At 40.4% G+C, this 20,593-nt stretch overlaps 1 pseudogene; it reads right to left on the bottom strand.

Moving 5' to 3' along the window:
- Positions 1 to 1,472: 1,472 nt before the first annotated feature.
- On the bottom strand, positions 1,473 to 12,084 carry LOC120232835 (annotated as a pseudogene).
- Between the last annotated feature and the right edge of the window lie 8,509 nt (positions 12,085 to 20,593).

Consider the following 20,593-nt stretch of genomic DNA (forward strand, 5'->3'; position numbering starts at 1 on the left):
ATGTGCTTTAAAATTGAAGTACTTGATATCCTAGTTTAGAAGGATAAAGCAGATATTGTGGAGAACTGCTAGAAAAAGAAGTTAAGGAAAATTAGAACAGATATATTTATGTGTACGGGGTGTGTTTATTAAGAAATGTTGACAGGGACTTACAATGTACACAGCCCTGAGTTAGGCACAGCAAATAGAGAAAGCAAGAGTAAAATATGGCCCCTGGGCTCAATAAACATTCAAAAAACAAAAAGGATGTGATAGATTACAGTGTAGATGAATTTTCTTTGTTTATTTCTGTGAAAAAAACTCAAAGGGGTTCTTTTGAAACTCTAAGTTTTACAAAAACTTGCTAGAATTCTGTGAGACATTTTGCAAATGGAATTAGGCTTTAGATACTTTTGTTAAATTGTTGGTTTTTTTAACTATTGTTTTGTTTTTAAAATGCTCTCTTAAAACACTTGAACACTATGGAGAAGAACAAAAAAGAGAGTAAAAATAACCCATCACCTAAAATCAGTCCTATTCCTGAGAAGTAATCATTGTTAACACCTTGTCGATATCATTTTAGCCATGTTCACTTAGGGTTCAACCGGGTGAGCAGAACCAGCAGGCAATATATTTTCATAGGGTTATTGCAAAGACCTGGTTTACACAATTGTGGGAACTGATTGGACAAGTCCCAAATTCATAGAACAGGCCACCAAGAAGGACAGAATTGAACCCTGAGGCACATGCTGAAGCAGCTGAACACGGGCACAATCAGGGCCCACCTCTAGACTGGGGGGTTTAAAGTCAATCACGTCCACACCACAATACTGAGAATGGATGCTGGGCATCAAACCAGTGGTGGCCACTGCTCTCCTAGTGTGCAGCTAGCCAGAGACAAGCATCCCAGGAATCACTCCAAATGTTGCTGGATGGACCTCATCTGGTTGTTTTGTATAATGTGCCATTTGTTGGTCACATCTATCTAAGGCTGATAGAGACATATGGTAAGGAGACTTGCTCCTTGACCTCAAGCGGCTTACGACAATCCAGTCAACAAACATGTATTTTCATTTTAGAAAAGAAAAGAAAAACACCTGGTCCATATAACTGGATATTTCCCTTCTTAGAATTCAACTCTTACTGACCCAGCAAAGTTAGAGGTTATTAAAATGGCTCATTTTCCTCAATTAGGGATTTAGCCTCATTCATTTCAGATCTTCCTTCTGACATTGCCACCTGTTAAAACTGTGTGAGTTGTCTCCACAGAGCCATCTAATGCACCCACTTCCTTTGCAGATATCTAGTAACAAGAGGAATTGGCAACAGATAAGGAGAGAGATGACCTAGGTTCTACCCATTTCTCAGCCATCACTAGTGATGGGATACAGAATAAGTGACTTTGTTCCTTAAATAAGAAAGGGCTTTTATTTTATTTTTTATTTTTTGGTTGTCAAATGATTTTTTTATTGAAATATTTTCCTTCCTGGTTTTTAACTGGCTGGAGGTTCTACTGCACCACTGCTGATGTCATCTATGATGTCATGAGGGTGGCGGCCATCAACATGGCAGCCCACAGACTGGGAAGCCTCCAGAATCTCTTTAATGGTTCCAGAGAGTTCTCTTCTTCTTTTTTTTTTTTTTAATGTTTTTATTTATTTCTGAGAGAGAGAGAGAGAGAGAGAGCGAGCATGAACAGGGGAGGATCAGAGAGAGAGGGAGACACAGAATCTGAAGCAGGCTCCAGGCTCTGAGCTAGCTGTCAGCACAGAGTCCGATGAGGGGCCCAAACCCACGAACCGTGAGATCATGACCTGAGCTGAAGTCGGACCCTTAACCAACTGAGCCACCCAGGCGCCCCAAGAGAGTTCTCTAGCTAAAGATTGGAGCTGCATCTGTTGGACAATGTTGACAATCTCATTAAAAGTGATATTTCCATTGTACTTAATGTTTTTCTGTCTCTTGGTGATTCCTTGAGGGCTTTGATAATCAAGGTAGTAGTAGAAGATAACACTTCAATCTGGGCTTGTCTGTTGTGAGTGGTTAGTCTCACTGTAATCCTCAGGCCCTTCCAATCACTGGTTGCCATGGTGATGTCATCACCAACCTTATTTGGAGACAGACTATATGGGAGGCCAGGACAGACGTAGCACCAAGTTTGCCATTGGGGCACCTCAGGTATACAACTTTGGTTTTATTGGGGTTAAACTTAGGCAACATGGTGGAGGTGGCTGGTGTCGGATGAATCCAGAGTCAGGATGACTGAAGACTGTTGCACCTTTGCCTCCTCTGAGCCAAAAACCAGAAGAAGAAAGGGCTTTTAAAACTTTGCTACAACATGGAAATCAAGGTGATATTGTTCCTGTTAAATAACTAACCTTCTCAGGTTTACATTTAAAAGAGCTATAAAAAAGGAGTTTCCACTTTCAGGAAAACATAGATGCTCACTGATAGATATTTACTGACCACCCACTAAGTGCCAGGCACAGTGCTGGGCTCTAAGAATAGAAAGATACAAAAGGCCCAGCTCTTATCCTGAGTAAGCTCCCATGTCAGGGAGACTGGAGCATAAACAATCATAGTGCAACGTGCTTTATGTGGTAACTGAGGCATGCATGAGCTGCTATCTGACTTGAAAGGTTGGACATGAGTGTTGATGGTTGAAAATTAGTTTTTCACATGAACAAGGCAGAAAGGAAAGGGGATCAGGGTCAGACAAGCATCTGGGGCAGAGGGAAAAACACGCGCACTGGCGTGAGGCACCATGTAGATGCTCCATATTCTGTTTGCCTCTCCAAATCCACTCTCTAGTCCTGTCCACTCTGTTCTTGCCCTGGGGATGGCCTCTGTGGAATGCATCTCTGGAGCAGCTTTGCCTCCTGGATTCTAACGGGTTTCAGCCAATGGGATACACCAGGTGAAGAATGTAGGGAAGTGAGGGAGAAAGTTCAGAGATGTATTCCCCCCCCCCCCCAGCGGCCTCCCTGAGGAGCAGGGAAGTGACTGCACCCCAGGCTAACCCATCTCACTCTACATCCTGGGAACGGCTTCCTCACCTGCTTCTTTAGGTCTAGAGGCAGTAATGTCTTTCCATTCTCATTTCCTTAACCCTGTCCACACCTTTGTAAATAGTCTAGTAAACTCTTCAATTACCTCTTTTGTGTGAATCATCTGTTTCCTCCCAGAACTTGACTGATACATGTGTGGACTATGTGGAAATTGCAGGGCTGGAACATAGAGTGTATGTCTGCATGTGACAAGAGTAATGGCGACAGGAAGTTGGCAGAAACTAGGTCCTTGGGGGCCTTGGGTTCTCTGTAAGGAGTGAGTAAAGATTTCATCGTGGAGGTAATGGGAAGCCAGTTTTTAATCACTGGAGTACATTTATTTATTTTTTTTTAATTTATTATTTCTAGGAGAGAGAGAGAGAGAGAGCGTGAGCAGGGGAGGGTCAGAGAGGGAGGGAGTCACAGACTGAAACACGCTCCAGGCTCTGAGCTGGCAGTCAGCACAGAGCCCGACGTGGGGCTCGAACCCACAAACCACGAGACCATGACCTAAGCGAAAGTCGGACGCTTAACCGACTAAGCCACCCAGGTGCCCCGAGGAGTACATTTATAAAGTCATTTGTGGAGTACTTGGGTGGGTCAGTCGGTTAAGTGTCTGACTCTCGATTTCAATTCAAGTCATGATCTCATGGTTTGTGAAACTGAGCCCTGTGTTGGGCTGTGCACTGACAATGCAAAGTCTGCTTAGGATTTTCTCTCTCTCACTTCCTCTCTTTCCCCCTCTCTCTCCCTCTCTTACAAAATAAATAAATAAAACCTTAAAAAGAACAAAAACTCATTTGTAATCATTATGAGTAATATATGCACTATATACATTTCAAAAGCAGCTACTTACAAATTCTACCAGGCCGTAGTAGAAATGGAGCATGGAAAATCAGGTGACCCCTCATGGGGAAGGTTCTGCCAAAGGTGAGCAATCCATCATAAGATGGAAGTGGTATATCCAGGGTCAGGCACAAGCAGGGCCAGTGATCAGCAGACACAGAAGGCCCAGAATCCCTCTACTTTAACTCATAGTTATAACTACATAAAGGGAGAAGGAGACTTACTACCAGCTGAAAGAGGAGGAAAATAGGCTGATTTTGGTTCATGGATGGGTTGCTCTGTGTGTGGACTGCACCACCAACATTTATACGTTGAAGCTCTAACTTCCAGTGTGATGGTATTTAAAAATGAGGCCTTTGGGAGGTAATTAGATTTAGATGAGGTCATGAGGTAGGACCCCCATGATGAGATCAATACCCTTGTAAGAAGAGACATCAGGGAGCTTTCTTCCTCTCTCTCTCTCATTGCTATCTGAAAACACAGTAAGAAGGTGGCTGTCTCCAATCCAGGAAGAGAGCCTTCACCAGAATTTAACCATGCTGGCACTCTGGTCTGAGTCTCGAAAACTGTGAAAAATACATTCTGTTGTTCAAGCCACCCACTTTGTGGTATTTTGTTATGATGGATGATGGATCCAATAGACTCACAGCTTGGTATGAGCCTGTTTCTGATTTACAACACCAGTTAGTAATGATCTGAAAGATAAGAAAATCCTCTATTGCACAACATTCCAGACATTGTATCTAGTCACCCATGATGTGTGGAAAAAAACAAATGAACTGATGTAAGAATACATACAGTCTTGTGGCGAGTGGCAATAGCTTGGCTGGTTGGTCAGGAAACTGGAAAAAGAAAGATTGGAATACCAGGGTCAAAAAGATCTGAGAAAGAGACATTTGGGCTTATGATAGTTGACAAAAAATCAATGTATCACATCCTAACACCTGACAGAGATCATCCATGATGGAAGAGATAGTAAACAACCAAGTAGACAGGATGACTGGCCAGTTGCCATCAGTCAGCCTCTAACATCACCCACCCTATTGTTGGAATCATAGACTCATGACTGATAGACATGGTAGAGATGAACGGTATGCCCAACGGCACGGACTTCCACTCACTAAAGCTGATCTAGCTATTGTCACTGCTAAGTGTCCAACATATCAGCAACAGAGCTAAGCCTCTGGCATGACACCATCTCTCACAGAGATCAACTATTTTCACCCTAAAAGCAGCAGCTATTTATCTTGACTGAAATCAATACATATTTTGGACATAAATTTGCTTTCCTTCCTGCAGGACCCAGGCCCAAAATCACCAACCAAAGATTTGCAGAGCGCTTGATCACCTATATGGAATGCCATATAACATTGTCTTCAAATGAGAGACTCATTCTCCAGGAAAGAAGGTAGAGTAATAGGAACATGACCATGGCATCCATTGGTCCTATTAGATTCCACACCACTAGAAGCCATCAGCCTGAAAGCAATGGAATAGTTTCTCAAAGACATAACTGAGGTGCTAACTCAGAGATGATAAACTGAAAGGATCGGGTGCCATTCCAAAAGAATGACCATTTTGTGGAGCTATGTCTCAATTTGTAGAATACATGGGTTCAAGAGACCAAGGGTTGAAGTAGGAGTAGCCCCACTTACCCTCACTCCCCAGAACACACAACCAACCAGAGTCCTGAGAAAGCTGTTCCGAGCACAAGGGTGGGCTGCAATGGGTCCTGTGGTCCTCCACCCAGATCTCCTCTTGGGAGATGCACTTATTCTCTCAGCTGCTAATATCAGCTGCTGACAACTTAGAGCTGTGTCCCCCACTGAACATTGTCATCAGCCACAGGGCCTCACCTTGCCCAGAGCTACGACCCTTCCCAGAGGGCAGCCACAACTGATTGTTTATGGAGGCCAGATCCCTTTGCCTCCATGTGGCACAACTATAAAGGGCTTTCCGTCCTCCAGGGCTCTTCAAAGGATGACCTGAAGCCTCGGTTGCAACCAAGTTGCTGGTTAGCTTCTGACTCTGACCTATCCTGCTTTCCTCATATCCTTACAAGTATATGCCCCAAGGGCACTCCTTTGCCTTCCACACATAACTCTCTGTTTCAGGATTTGTTTCCAAAGGAACTCAAAATAAGATCTAAAACTTCCATTCATTCTAACAAAGTAAACATAATGGAAAATAAAACAAGGAGTTACTTTAATTTTAGGTTAGCACTAGGTGCAATTAGACTTCTGTTTTGAAATTAGGAAACTTTGTTTTTTAAAAGGAAATATTATGCAGTGACTGAAATTCTCACAGCTGCCCATGGTTTTTTTGGCATGTTAGGCATCCATTAATGTTGTTCAAGCCACACAATATGTGGTATTTTGTAATAGCAGCCTAGGAAAACTAATATAAGCAGCCCAGAGACTAGTCTGAAGCACTATCAGGAATATCCTAGCATGGAAAAGAAGGCTTGGTTCAATCCAGCAAAGAGAAAAGAAGGTTAAGAATTTTGTAATCCTCATGGGTTTTATTATACTAAATTCAAAGTCTACTGTTTATCACTACTGGTAAGTTATTTTGTAGCTGCTTCTTCCTTAGAGGGTTTTGCAAATGAGAGACGACAAAAGGAGCAGTCATGATAGGCTAAGTTATATTGTGCAATGAGTGTCTCTAAACACCTCACTGGCTTACAACAAAAAAGTTTGTCTCTCCCTTATTCTACTTATCAAGTTAGGATCAGGTTCCACTCTGATCCAGTTGATTTCATTTTGGGACTCAAGCTAATGGAGAAGTCTCGCTATGGCATTGTGGACCACACATGCTGGCTTATAACTTCTACTCAGAAGCGGCCTACATTAGATTGGCCAAAGCAAGTCACATGACCACTTCTGAGTACAACAGGGAAGGGATGTATCTTCCCATAGACAGAGATCCCATAGAGAAGAGCACCAAAATTACAGGTAAACAGTAATATAGTCTACCACAGTAAGGTGATTTATTTTCCTCCTTAAAGAGTGGTCCATACCTTGAGGGTGTTATGCTGAGCAAAATAAGTCAGGCAGAGAAGGACAAATATCATATGTTTGCACATATAGGAGGATTAGGAGGAACTTAACTGAGGACCATGGGGGAGAAGAAGGGGGGAAAGGGAGAGAGGCAAACCATGAGAGACTCTTGAATGCTGACAAAAACTGAGGACTGGGGCACCTGGGTGGCTTAGTTGGTTAAGCGTCCGATCGCTTAGGTCATGATCTTGCGGTTCGTGGGTTCGAGCCCCGTGTCGGGCTCTGTGCTGACTGCCAGCTCAGAGCCTGGAGCCTGTTTCACAGTCTGTGTCTCCCTCTCTCTCTGACCCTCTCCTGCTCACGCTATCTCTCTCTCAATCTCTCTCTCTCTCTCTCTCCTAGAAATAAATAAAAAACATTAAAAAAAAACCTGAGGACTGATGGATGTGGGGGGTGGAGGGTATGGGCATGGAGGGGGGCATTTGTGGGGATGAGCACTGGGTGTTATATGGAAACCAATTTGACAATAAACTATTTGTAAAAAAAAAATAAAAATAAAAAAATAAAATGAAAAAAATGTAAAAAAAAAAAAAGAGTGGTCCATATACTCACAAATCCAATCAAACTGGACCTATAACTATAGTACTCTTCACATTTCTATATTCCTTGGATTTAAAGATTAACAACATAAGACATTTAATATAAAGATACCATATATTTTGAATATGTTATAGATATCCTATGATCTTTTTCATGAAAGATACTATTTTACTGTTTTAGCATGTAATAAACATATTGCTATTTCTAATCATCTGAAAATTAAAATCTCAAAATCCATAATGTAAGAGGACAAGTTATATAAACAGACATCTAATCCATAAATATGAGTAGGGAGGGAAGAAAGGAGAGGGAGGGAAGAAAGGAGAGGAGAACGAGAGAGAGAGAGAGTGAGAGAGAGAGAGAGAGAGAGAGAGAGAGGCGTCACTAGAAATTCAGCACCATGTTTAATACTAGAAAGTCCTAATATGACTTGAGAGTTCTGCAAGAAACCACCATGGACAGTTCCCAGGGTGGGTGTCTGCTGTGAAGAAAAGTAGCCATACTTCTCACAGCTAAGAGGTGCAGAGTTCTGGAGTGAACAGGCAAGTTTATCACCTTTCCAAGTAAGGGGACCATTTGCCTCACCCACCCACAGCACCTAATAATCCAAATACACTTGGGATACCAGGAGGGTATTTTCAAGTCATAAGCATTTTAGTGGGGTTACAGACACCTGTGTATCTTCAGGTGTCAGAGAAATGCCTGAAATGTGCTCCTGAGAAGGAAGAAGAAAATGAAAAGAACTTTGTCTGTGATCCTGTCTTGGTTGTGTCTCTGGAATCAAAATGTGAGATTCAGCCCTTTGAGTTAATCCAAAACTAACCCAACTTCGTGGAGTTGCATAATGTGGTTTAACAAAGTTAGTGGTCTTTGAAGCCAAGCACACCTGAATCTGATTCCTATCTCTGATGCCCACCAGCCATGTGACCTTGAGCAACCCTAACCTCTCTGAGCTTTGGATTCTTCATCTGTAAAATGGGGATAATAATATTACTTATTCATTTGGTTGTCATGAAGATTAAACCTGGAATATTCCTGGCACATGGCAAGCCCTTACTAAGGTATAGCTGTCATCATTAGTCATCATAATCATCGGCTTCATCAGCTTCTTCATCATGATAAGTCAATTTATATAATTAGGAAGGAGGTACAGCACCTGGCTGGATCAGTCATACAGCATTCAACTATTGATCACGAGGTTGTGAGTTCAAGCCCCTCTTTGGGTGTGGAGATTACTTAAAAATAAAATCTTTAAAAACATTAATTAAGGAGGTACAATGGTACCTCAATCATAACACATTCCACAGGCTGGGGAGGTAATGTTTGTTCATAGTGTAATTATATGTTCTAGATTTCTGATTTCGGAAATGCGGTTATCTATCTCATTAATTAACTGATTAATGATTTAATGCTTTGTTTTAAAGGGCTTTTAAAATCTGAGGACTACATTCTAATTGCTTTTCCCATTAAATTTAGTACCAACCACACCACCACAAAAATGACTGTCTTCTTAATTGAACTGTTTCCATTCTCATTGAAACATATCTAAAGTTTGTGATTTCATGAACTGAAATGATTTCTTTGTCTTCATTCAGAAAGAGAAAACATCTGCTCTCTAATAACAATGTCATGGAGAATTACTACAGAAATCAGTCATTTTGTTCTTTTTCCTTGGGTAAATTTGCAAACTTCATAACTATATAGGGTTATTTCAAGGGAAAAAAGAAATTTAAATCCATCAAAAAATGTTGCCTTCTAAGCCTAATTGCTACCAAGCTATTATCTTTGCATATTCAGACCATTATTGGGTGAAGCACAATTTGTGTGTTTTTAGGAAAGCACAAGGGAGAAAATTAATTATAGAGATCCAGAGATAATTTACCCAAGCACAAAGAAGATATACATTAATAAGTGACTAACTAGAATCCATAGAGGCCTGAGTATTTCCCTTCCTGAGATAGGAATGAATTTTTCTTATACTCACGGGCTCTATAATTGAAATATAGTCCATGAATTGGCAGGCATACTAGGCTTCAAAATGCCAGTTTATGTCACTTCTCTGTTTGGCCATTTCACCAAGAGTTTAATTTAATCAATACTTTATTTTCTTACTTGAAAAGACAAAAATTGGAGATGCTTCCTTACTAACTTACCGCTCTTCCCATAATACCCAAAGAGAGTGCTATCTATAAATGGTTCAAGAAAAAGAGAATAGACCTAGAAAACAAAAATCTGAGGACACATTAAAAAAAAAGGCACAAATTTAAAAAATTCTGATTTACTTACTTATAAGTTTATCATTTTTAAAACAAATAATCAATACCGGCAAGAATACTGAGAAATAGGCATGCTTATCCACTGTTGGTAAAACTATAAACTGATAAACACCTGTTGAAAGGTTCATGCTGTGTCTCCAAAACCAAGAATCTAGAAATCTTAGGCCATGGTCTCTAGAGTCGGAAGCCTGCTGTGTGACTCTGGACAAGTTTCTCAGCTTTACCGAACCTCATTCTCCTCGTCTATAAACACTAGAGTAATAATATCATCAACCTCTTAAATCTGTCATGAAAATCAATTGAGATAATAACTGTGAAATATTTATCTCAGAGCATATTCATTTTCTACTGCTGCATAATGAATTACCACAAAATTTGTAGCTTACAACAATATACATTTCTTATATCACAGTTTGTGTGGATTGCAAGTCTGCACAGGGCTTGCTGGTCCTCTGCAAGGCTGCAATCAAGGTGTCAGCAGGTGCTGGATTCTCATCTAAGAGCTTGACTGGAGAAGGGTCTGCTATTGGCTCTTGAATGAAAGCCATCCTCATCTCCTAAAAGCTGCCCTCAGCTCCTTGCCACATGGGCCCTCTAATATGGCCACTTCTTCAAATCCAGCCAGGGAGAAAACCCTTCAAAAGAGTCTGCTAGAGAAACTGAGCTTTATATATGTATGATAATCACAATCCATCACCTGGGTCACAGTCTATTGATTAGAAGTAAGTCGCAGGGTCTGCTCACACTCAAGGTGAGGAAATTACCCAAAAGCATGAATCCCAGGATTTGGGGATCAGGGATGCCATCATACAGTCTATTCACCACACAAAGATTAGTAATACATGTTAGCTATTGCTCTATATGTGAAGAACTTCAGCACAAATTCATTTATGACATTGACAAATGCAAAACAGCTGAAATAGCCATCATTGAAGAAATGCAAGGTCAATATGGCTGAAGGATGCTGTGAAATGCAGGAAGGTAATGGAACTACCAAAGCAGGAGTGGGTCAAAATTTCCTGGCTTAGCTACAGAACAGTACAAGTAACCCAACCCAAGAAGGATTGGATTATTCACAGAGTTTTAAAAAATGATACAAGGTATTTCTTTAGCCATAAACACAATTTCTATCAGTCATAGAGAGCAGAATTTGGCTCTAAAATACTAGGTGTGAATGGCCAGAGGAGATACTTTATAAAGGGAAATATAAAATATAAGTTAAGAGTCTGTTAGGTGACAGGAGGGACAGTGTTCTTAACAATGTTCTGTCCCAGGGGGAAGGAGCCAAGATGGCAGAATGGCATGGAAGTTTTTTTTGCACCTTTCATCCCTGAAATGCAGCCAGATCAACACTAAATCATCTTGCACACCTAGAAAACTGATTTGAGGATTAACACAACAATCTGTACAGCCTGAACCAGACAACTCAACAGGTATGCGGCGTGGAGAAGTGAACTGGGGGAGAGAGAAGCCACAGAGGGCAGGGAGCTGTTTTTGCTTGTGGAGAAAGGATGGAGATGAGGTGGGGGGTCGGGGAAAGTACAGAAAAAGTACCCCCCCACACACAAAAAGCAGCTGGAGAGAAAGTGGAAAAGTGGAAACAGCCACAGGGGCTGAACAAAAAAGGGAGAAAGGGAAGGTTTTAAATGCCATTAAAACTCTATAAACAGCGGGGAGCGCAGAGTCTGAAACTCCACAGCTCAGTACCTGGCAGAGCTCTGGTGGGAAGGGCGAATCCCCAGAAGCAGAGGGCAAGGTCCTCAGGATCCACAGGCCACATGGGGAGAGGCGGTTCCTCTGCTGGGAGGGCATTTGGTAGAGGCTGTGGGGCCGCCCCACAGCAAAGGTCCCTGCAGACCCTGGAGAACAACCACATTCATTGGTGTTGAAACAAGGACATCAAGAGTGAAGCCTGGCCAGATGTGTGTTGTGATTTTCCAGAATCCCTGAAACAAAAGAGACAGTGATGGTGATTATAAAAATCAGTAACAAAAAAAAACAAAAAGAGTAACCATTTTACTATGTTGAATCCGACCACTGGAAGCCCCCAGCAATCCTGGAGGAATTCAAACAGGAATCCAGAGTTGTTCCCCCAGATACTCCTCTGCCAGCGCAGACGCGGTCCCCAAACATTTTGACATTCACAAACATTCATACTGAATGAACAGCGCCAAAGGCAAGCCCTTGCCTTTGGGGGCATAATTTGTGATTCTGCCGCTCCTCTTGCAGAAGCGGCCAGCCAGAAACCTGCAGACCCGTGGACTGGCGGCGCTCCTCCGGGGATCGCTCACCCCGCTGAAGCAGTTTCATTCCCAGTACTGCTGCTACACGATTGCACGAACTTTTTCTGGGGCGGGTTGGCACCCAGCTGCAGTCTGTGGACACCGGCAGCAGCACGGTCCTACAAACGTTCCCGGGGGTGGGGGGGGGCGGCATCCGGCCACTGCTCAGTGAGACCCTCCCACAGGGGGGTCAGAGCAGGTCAAAGCCGCTGTCCCTCAGTAGTGAGAGGTTGGGAGATAAAACTCGGAGGGAGGTGACTCCTGGCAACCTGACGGCTTGGTCACAGACAGTGTGAAAAGTGGGAATGGACAGAAGCTGGAGATAAAGGACAGGTGCGCGATTGCTGATCCGGGAGAATAGAGGTCGGATAGCAGACTCCCGCGCATGCGCACACGTGCCTACACGCACAACAGCAATCCACCGCAGTAAGCTAAGCAGCGCCATCTAGTGGAGAACGGAGCCATTACACTAAACCCCGCCCAACTGGGCCAACAGTGCTCTTGACAAACACGTCTCTCTGCCTGCTTAGTTTAGGGAGTATAAAGTGCTTCATAGCTTGACTTCTACAGGAAACCAGATACAATTTCAGTCGTACTTCTGTTCACTGGTCTTTCATTCAATTTTTTTCTTTTCTTTTCTTATTCTTGAATATAGAAAGAAAAAAATCTATTTTTATTTTCCATTTTTATTAAAAAGATTTTTAAAATTTTTTCTACTATATTTTTTACTCTTTTGTCACTTTTTTAAATTCTATTTTACTTTCATCATTTCATTTTATTCTATTTTATTATATACATTTTTAAAATTTTCAAACGTTTTCCTTGTTTTTCCTTTTTTCTTTAATTTTTATTTTCTTATGTTTCCTTTTTTTCCTAATCTATCAAGCTTCTTCCAACAACCAGACCAAAATACACCTAAGATCTAGCATCTTTGTGTTGTTTTTATTTTTTTTCTTCTATTTTTTTTTACTTTATTAATTCCTTTTCTTCCTCTAAAATGATGAAATGAAGGAATTCATGCCAAAAGAAATAACAGGAAGACATGACAGCCAGGGACTTAATCAACACAGATGCAAGCAAGATGTCTGAACCTAGAATTTAGAATCACGATAATAAGAATACTAGCTAGGGTTGAAAATAGATTAGAAGTGGGTGATGTGGGGGATGCCTGGGTGGCTTAGTCAGTTAAGCATCTGACTTCGGCTCAGGTCATGATCTCGTGGTTTGTGAGTTCAAGCTCTGCATTGGGCTCTGTGCTGACAGCTCAGAGCCAGGAGCCTCCTTCAGATTCTGTGACTTCCCCTCTCTCTGCCCCTCCCATGCTCATGTTCTGTCTCTCAATAATACATAAAAATATTAGAAGAAGAAGAAGAGGGTGATGGGCATTGAGGAGGGCACTTGTTGGGATGAGCACTGGATGTTCTATGGAGACCAATTTGTCAATAAATTATATTTTTAAAACAAATAAAAGAAACAGATTAGAATCCCTTTTTGTGGAGATAAAAGAAGTAAAACTAGTCAAAATGAAATAAAAAATGTTATAACTGAGTTGCAATCTCGAATGGATGCCATGGTGGCAATGATGGATGGATGAGGCAGAGCAGTGAATCAGTGATATAGAGGACAAACTTATGGAGAATAATGAAGTAGAAAAAAGAGGGAGACTAAGGCAAAAGAGCAAGAAATAAAAATTAGAGAACTCAGTGATTCATTTAAAAGGAATAACATCAGAATCATAGGAGTCCCAGAAGATGAAGAGAGGGGAAAAAGAGGTAGAAACTTTATGTGAGAAAATGATAGCAGAAGATTTTCCTAACCTGGGGAAAGACACAGACATCAAAATCCAGGAAGCACAGAGAACCCCCATTAGATTCAACAAAAAGTGACCATCAACAAAGCATATTATAGTCAAATTCACAAAATACTCAGGCAAGGAAAGAATCATGAAAGCAGCAAGGGGGAAAAAGTCCTTAAACTATAAGGGAAGATAGATCAGGTTTGCAGCAGACCTATCCACAGAAACGGCAGGCCAGAAAGGAGTGGTGGATATATTCAATGTGCTGAATTGGAAAACTAGGGAGCCAAGAATTCTTTATCCAGCAAGGCTGTCACTCAAAATATAAGGAGAGGTAAAAAGTTTTTTAGACAAACAAAAATTAAGTTTGTGACCACTAAACCAGTCCTGTAAGAAATTTTAAGAGGGACTCTCTGAGGGGAGAAAAGATGAAGACAAAAACAAGCAAACAAAAAAAAAACCCAAAAGCAACAAAGACTAGAAAGGACCAGAGAACACCACCAGAAACTCCAACTCTACAGGTGACATAATGGCAATAAATTCATATCTTTCAGTACTTACTCTAAATGTCAATAGTCTAAATGCTCCAATCAAAAGACATAGGGTAACAGAATGGGTGAGAAAACAAGATCCACCTATATGCTGTTTACAAGAGACCCACTTTAGACCTAAAGACACCTTCAGATTGAAAATAAGGGGATGGGGAACCATCTATCATGTTAATGACAGCCAAAAGAAAGCCAGAGTAGCCATACTTATAACAGACAATCTAGATTTTAAAATAAAGACTGTAACAAGAGATGAAGAAGGGGATTATATCATAATTAAGGGGTCTATCCACCAAGACCTAACAATTATAAACATTTATGCTCCAAATGTGAGAGCACTCAAATATATAAATCAATTAATTACAAACATAAAGAAATTCATTAATAATAATCCCATAATAGTAGGGACTTCAACACCCCACTTGCAGCAATGGACATCCAAACAGAAAATCAACAAGGAAACAATGGCTTTGAATGACACACTGGCCAGATATATTCAGAACATTTCATCCTAAAGCAGCAGAAAGCACATTCTTCTTGACTGCACATGAAACATTCTCCAGAATAGATCACATACTGGGACACAAATCACCCCTCAACAAGTACAAAAAGATCAAGATCATACTGTGCATGTTTTCAAACCACAAAATGCTATGAAACTCAAAATTAAGCACAAGAAAAAATTTGGAAAGATAACAAATATTTGGAGACTAAAGACCATCTTACTAAAGAATGAATGGGCTAACCAAGAAGTTAAGGAGGAAATTAAAAAGTACATGGAAGCCAATGAAAATGGAAACATAACCACCCAAAACCTCTGGGACACAGCAAAGGCGGTCATAAGAGGGAAGTATATAGCAATCCAGGCCTTCCTAAAGAAGGAAGAAAGTTCTCATATACACAACCTAACCTTACACCTCAAAGAGCTGGAAAAAGAACAGCAAATAAAACCCAAAACCAGCAGAAGACAGGAAATAATAAAGATTAGAGCAGAAATCAATGCTATTGAAACCAAAAAAAGAAAACAACTCTAGAACAGATCAATGAAACCAGGAGCTGGTTCTTTGAAAGAATTAACAAAATTGATAAACCCCTAGCCAGTTCGATCAAAAAGAAAAAGGAAAGGACCCAAATAAATAAAATCAAGAATGAAAGAGGAGAGATCACAACCAACATAGCAGAAATAAAAATAATAATAAGAGAATTTTATGAGCAATTATATGTCAATGAAATGGGCAACCTGGAAGAAAAGGACAAATTCCTAGAAACATATAAACTACTAAAACTGAAACAGGAAGAAATAGAAAATTTGAACAGACCCATAACCAGTAAAGAAATATAATTAGTAATCAAAAATCTCCCCCCAAAACAAGAGTCCAGGGCCAGATGGCTTTCCAGGGGAATTCTACCAAACATTTAAAGAATAGTTAATACCTATTCTTTTGAAGCTGTTCCAAAAAATAGAAATGGAAAGAAAAAATACAAACTCTTTCTATGAAGCCAGCATTACCTTGATACCAAAAACAGACAAAAAACAAACTAAAAAGGAAAACTAAAGAACAATTTCCCTGATGAACATGGATGCAAAAATCCTCAACAAGATATTAGCCAACCAGATCCAACAATACATTAAAAGAATTATTCACCACAACCAAGTGGGATTTATATGTGGGATGCAGGACTGGTTCAATATCTGCAAAACAATCAATGTGATTTATCACATCAATAAAAGAAAGGACAAGAACCACATGAACCATAAAATAACTAGGAATAAACATAACCAAAGAGATGAAAAATCTACACACTGAAAACCATAGATAGCTTATGTAAGAAATTGAAGAAGACAATGGAAAAATGGGAAAATATTCCACGCTCCTTGATTGGAAGAACAAGCATTGTTAAAATGTTGATACTACCCAAAGCAATCTACATATTCAGTGCAATACTTACCAAATAACACCAGCATTCTTCACAGAGATAGAACAAACAATCCTAAAATGTGTACGGAACCAAAAAGACCCCGAATAGCCAAAGCAATCTTGATAAAGAAAACAGAAACTGAAGGCATCGCACTCCCAGACTGGAAGACAAAGCTGTAATCATCAAGACAATATGGTACTGGCACAAAAACAGACACTCAAATCAGTGGAATAGAAAGAGAACCCAGAAATGGACTCACAAACATATGGCCAACTAATCTTTGCCAAAGCAGGAAAGAATATCCAATGGAAATAAAGACAGTCTCTTCTGAATATGGTGCTGGGAAAACTGGACAGGGACATGCAGCATGCAGGAAAATGAATCTGGACCACTTTCTTACACTATACACAAAAATAAACTCAAAATGGATGAAGGACCTAAATGTAAGACAAGAAGCCATCAAAATCCTAGAGGAGAAAGCAGACAAAAACCTCTTTGACCTTGGCTGCAGCAACTTCTTACTCAACACATATCCAGAGGCGAAACAAAAGCAAAAATGAACTATTGGGACGGCATCAAAATAAAAACTTCTGCACAGCAAAGGAAACAATCAGCAAAACTAAAAGGCAACCAACAGGATGGGAGAAGATATTTGCAAATGACATATCCAAAATCTATAAAGAACTTATCAAGGTCAACACGCAAAAATCAAAATAGACACTTATCCAAAGAAGCCATTCAGATGGCTAACAGACAACATTACTCATCATCAGGGAAATACAAATCAAAACCACAATAAGATATCACCTCACATCCGTCACAATAGCTAACATTAACAACTCAGGCAACAACAGATGTTGGCGAGGATGCAGAGAGAGAGGATCTCTTTTGCACTGCTGGTGGGAATGCAAACTGGTGCAGCCACTCTGGAAAACAGTATGGAGGTTTTGCAAAAAATTAAAAATAGAACTACCCTATGACCCAGCAATTGCACTAGGTATTTATCCAAGGGATACAGGTATGCTATTTTGAAGGAGCACATTCACCCCAATGTTTATAGCAGTGCTATCAAAAAGAGCCAAAATATGGAAAGAGCCCAAATTTCCATTGTCAGATGAATGGATAAAGAAGATATGGTATATATATGCGATGGAGTATTACTCAGTAATCACAAAGAATGAAGTCTTGTCATTTGCAACTACATGGATGGAACCAGAGGGTATTATGGTAAGTGAAATTAGTCAGAGGAAGACAAGTATCATATGACTTCACTCATATGAGGACTTTGAAATCCAAAACAGGGGCGTCTGGGTAGCTCAGTCGGTTGAGAGTCCAACTTCAGCTCAGGTCATGATCTCACAGTTTGTGGGTTTGAGCCTCGAATCAGGTTCTGTGCTGACAGAGTGGAGCCTGGAGCCTGCTTTGGATTCTGTGTCTCCATCTCTCTGCCCCTCCCCTGCTCATACTCTGTCAAAAATGAATAAACATTAAAAAAATTTAAAAAAAAAGAAACTTCCTTTAAAAAAAAGATCCAAAACAGATGAACATAAGGGAATGGAAGCAAATATAATATAAAAACAGGGAGGGAAACAAAACATAAAAGATTCTTAAATATGGAGAACAAACAGAGGGTTGCTGGACGGGTTGTGGGAGGGAAGATGGGCTAAATGGGTAAGGAGCATTAAGGAATCTGCTCCTGAAATCATTGTTGCACCATATGCTAACTAACTTGGATATAAATTAAACAATAAATAAATTTTAAAACTTAAAAAAACAATGCTCTGTCCCAAAGATATTTTTTTTCTACCAAAGATGATAGAATCAGTGATTTGAAAGTGTAGATAGAAATAAAGAATAAACAGCTTGGTCTTGTGTGGTTGGTTTTATTTTAACCAGTATACATACAAAGGGAGACAGAAAACTGGTGTGTTACATACCAGAAATTAGAATATGGTTTTAAGAGTATTAGAACAAGAAACTTAGCTTTTGGCTGGAACAGAATTTAAACTCTTCAAGGTTAATTTTAAGTTCAGTTATATCTGAATTGACTAACATACAGAGTTTATGAACCATTATTATTCCAGTCATGTTTTGTGACTTCTCATAATTATCTAAAACATACTCTATGGTTCTTGAGGGGCACAAACACAGGGCAAATTTACATAGTAGGTGGGTAAAAGTAGGTTCTTGTAATAAAATAATTTGACATCAAGCAAGTTCTCACCATGCCACACTACACTGAACAGCAAAGAACTTCACTGCCTGCAGGGTTCCTAAGTGGCTCAGTCGGTTAAGCGTCCGACTTCAGCTCAGGTCATGATCTCATGGTTCGTGGGTTTGGGCCCTGCATCGGGCTCTGTGCTGACAGCTCAGAGCCTGGGGCCTGCTTCAGATTTTGTATCTCCTCCCTCTCTCTCTGACCCTCCCCAGCTCTCTCTGTCAGAAATAAATAAAACATCAAAACAAAAGAACTTCACCACCTAGAACAGTAAAGTTTGAGACCTGTTTTTGGGTGACAGGCATGGAGGTGGGCACTTGCGGGGATGAGCACTGGGTGTTATATGGAAACCAACTTGACAATAAAGTATAATAAAAAACAATCAAAAGAAAAAAGTTTAAGACCTGTTTTTATTAATTATTCATCCTATAATTAATTCATATTCAATGAATAAATATTTAGCTCCTGAAGGTGAAAAATATACTGAATCCTCTGAATTTTCTTATCAGCAAATAGAAAAGAACGAAATTCCCAAGCACTGTTAGAATAAAAGGTTCAAATGTTTCCTTCAGAGTTTCACTATTACAATCATTTCCTTCTTAAAGGAAGACTCATATTTCTGATCCTATTTTTCTTTCTCAAGGAGAGAACTTGTGTTACTCTGTTTTCAGAGAAGATAAACATGCCAACAGACTGATGGGGGAAAGTAACCAGAATAAGCTGTAGGAATGTGCCCAAATAGGTGGGAATAAGAATGCAGACTTCTAGTCAGTAGGTCTGCATGTGACCTGAGATTCTTCATGTCTAACAAGCTCCCAGGAGACATTTATAGTGTGGGCGTGAGGACCACACTCAGAGTAAGAAGAGTGTAAGTAGTGTGAGGCTAAGATGAGCTGGGTGGGACAGCCCTAATCAGGACAAGAAAGAACTAGGAAAACAGTGCATATGTTAACCTCATAGTCAAGTGAACAAGGCAGGCTCTCTAGAGCAGAGTATTCCTACAGGTGTTCCCCAAGACACTGACTCCTCGATCTTCCAGTGGCTGGAGCCCTGAGCTAGTCACCCTCACACCTTTAAGCCTCCAGATCTTGCCAGTTTGTCACAGTGCATAACAAAAATATCACTTTTTTTCAGTGTGCCATGGTGGATAAAAGGTTGGGAAACACTGCTTTAGAAGTCTGAAATCTGCTGTAGCTTCCATGAACAGGTACCTAAGAAAAAAAGTCTTCAGAGACCATACAGGGGGTAAAATGTGGAAGAACATGTGAGCAAAAGCAAGCTCAACATGGGAAAGTCCAGAGACCAAGTAAAGGCAAGGCCAGAAAGCTGCATAAGAATGCACTGTAGTCTGGTGGTAAGCACTTGTGATGCCTTGAGAGGTACCAAGGATATTCAGGAGTTTGAGAAGTAAAGACCAATATGAAATTCTAGCAAAGAACACAGGCTGGGACCAGAAGTACCGAGTTCAGGAAAAGAACCAGATTTGAGATTAGCTATTCATGGCTAGAAGAGTTTGCCAAAATCTTGAGAGGGAATTGGAATTTAAGCAAAAACACCTGCAATGTATACTATATCTATTATTGACATGTGTATGAATGCTCTTTTCTTAAAGCAGACTCTGTATCATTCATCTATAGTTACGTTTTTGTTCTCAGCTCATTCCTTTTATTGTTTCCAAAGACTGGAGTATTAAGGAATGCTTTCAGATACTGTAAACCAATCCTCAGTCTTGAAGCTGGACACACCCAGCTGAGCCCCTTGATCCTGATGTCTTGTGTACGGACTCCCCTTAACTAGGTAGCCATGTATCCAGTGATCAGTGTCTGGTTGTCAGCAACAAAGGAACTATGAACTTAAGTTCTCCTTTTAAACTTTTCCCCGAAGTCCTGTACAAAACAAATATCAGCCCAGCAGTTCCCACATTGAAGAAGGCAATTTCATTCCCTAGTGAAACTCAACTTCACTTTCCCAGTAACATCAATCAGGCTATTTCCAGGGGTTCAACTTTATCTTCCTTCCTTGCCCTCTCTGGAATCCTCCTTGATCAATATAACTGTTCAATGTAAAGAAATCCAAGTACATA

The sequence above is a fragment of the Hyaena hyaena genome, unplaced genomic scaffold (genome assembly GCF_003009895.1).
Source record: "Hyaena hyaena isolate Hyena2069 unplaced genomic scaffold, ASM300989v1 scaffold_79, whole genome shotgun sequence".
Taxonomy (NCBI): Eukaryota; Metazoa; Chordata; class Mammalia; order Carnivora; family Hyaenidae; genus Hyaena; species Hyaena hyaena.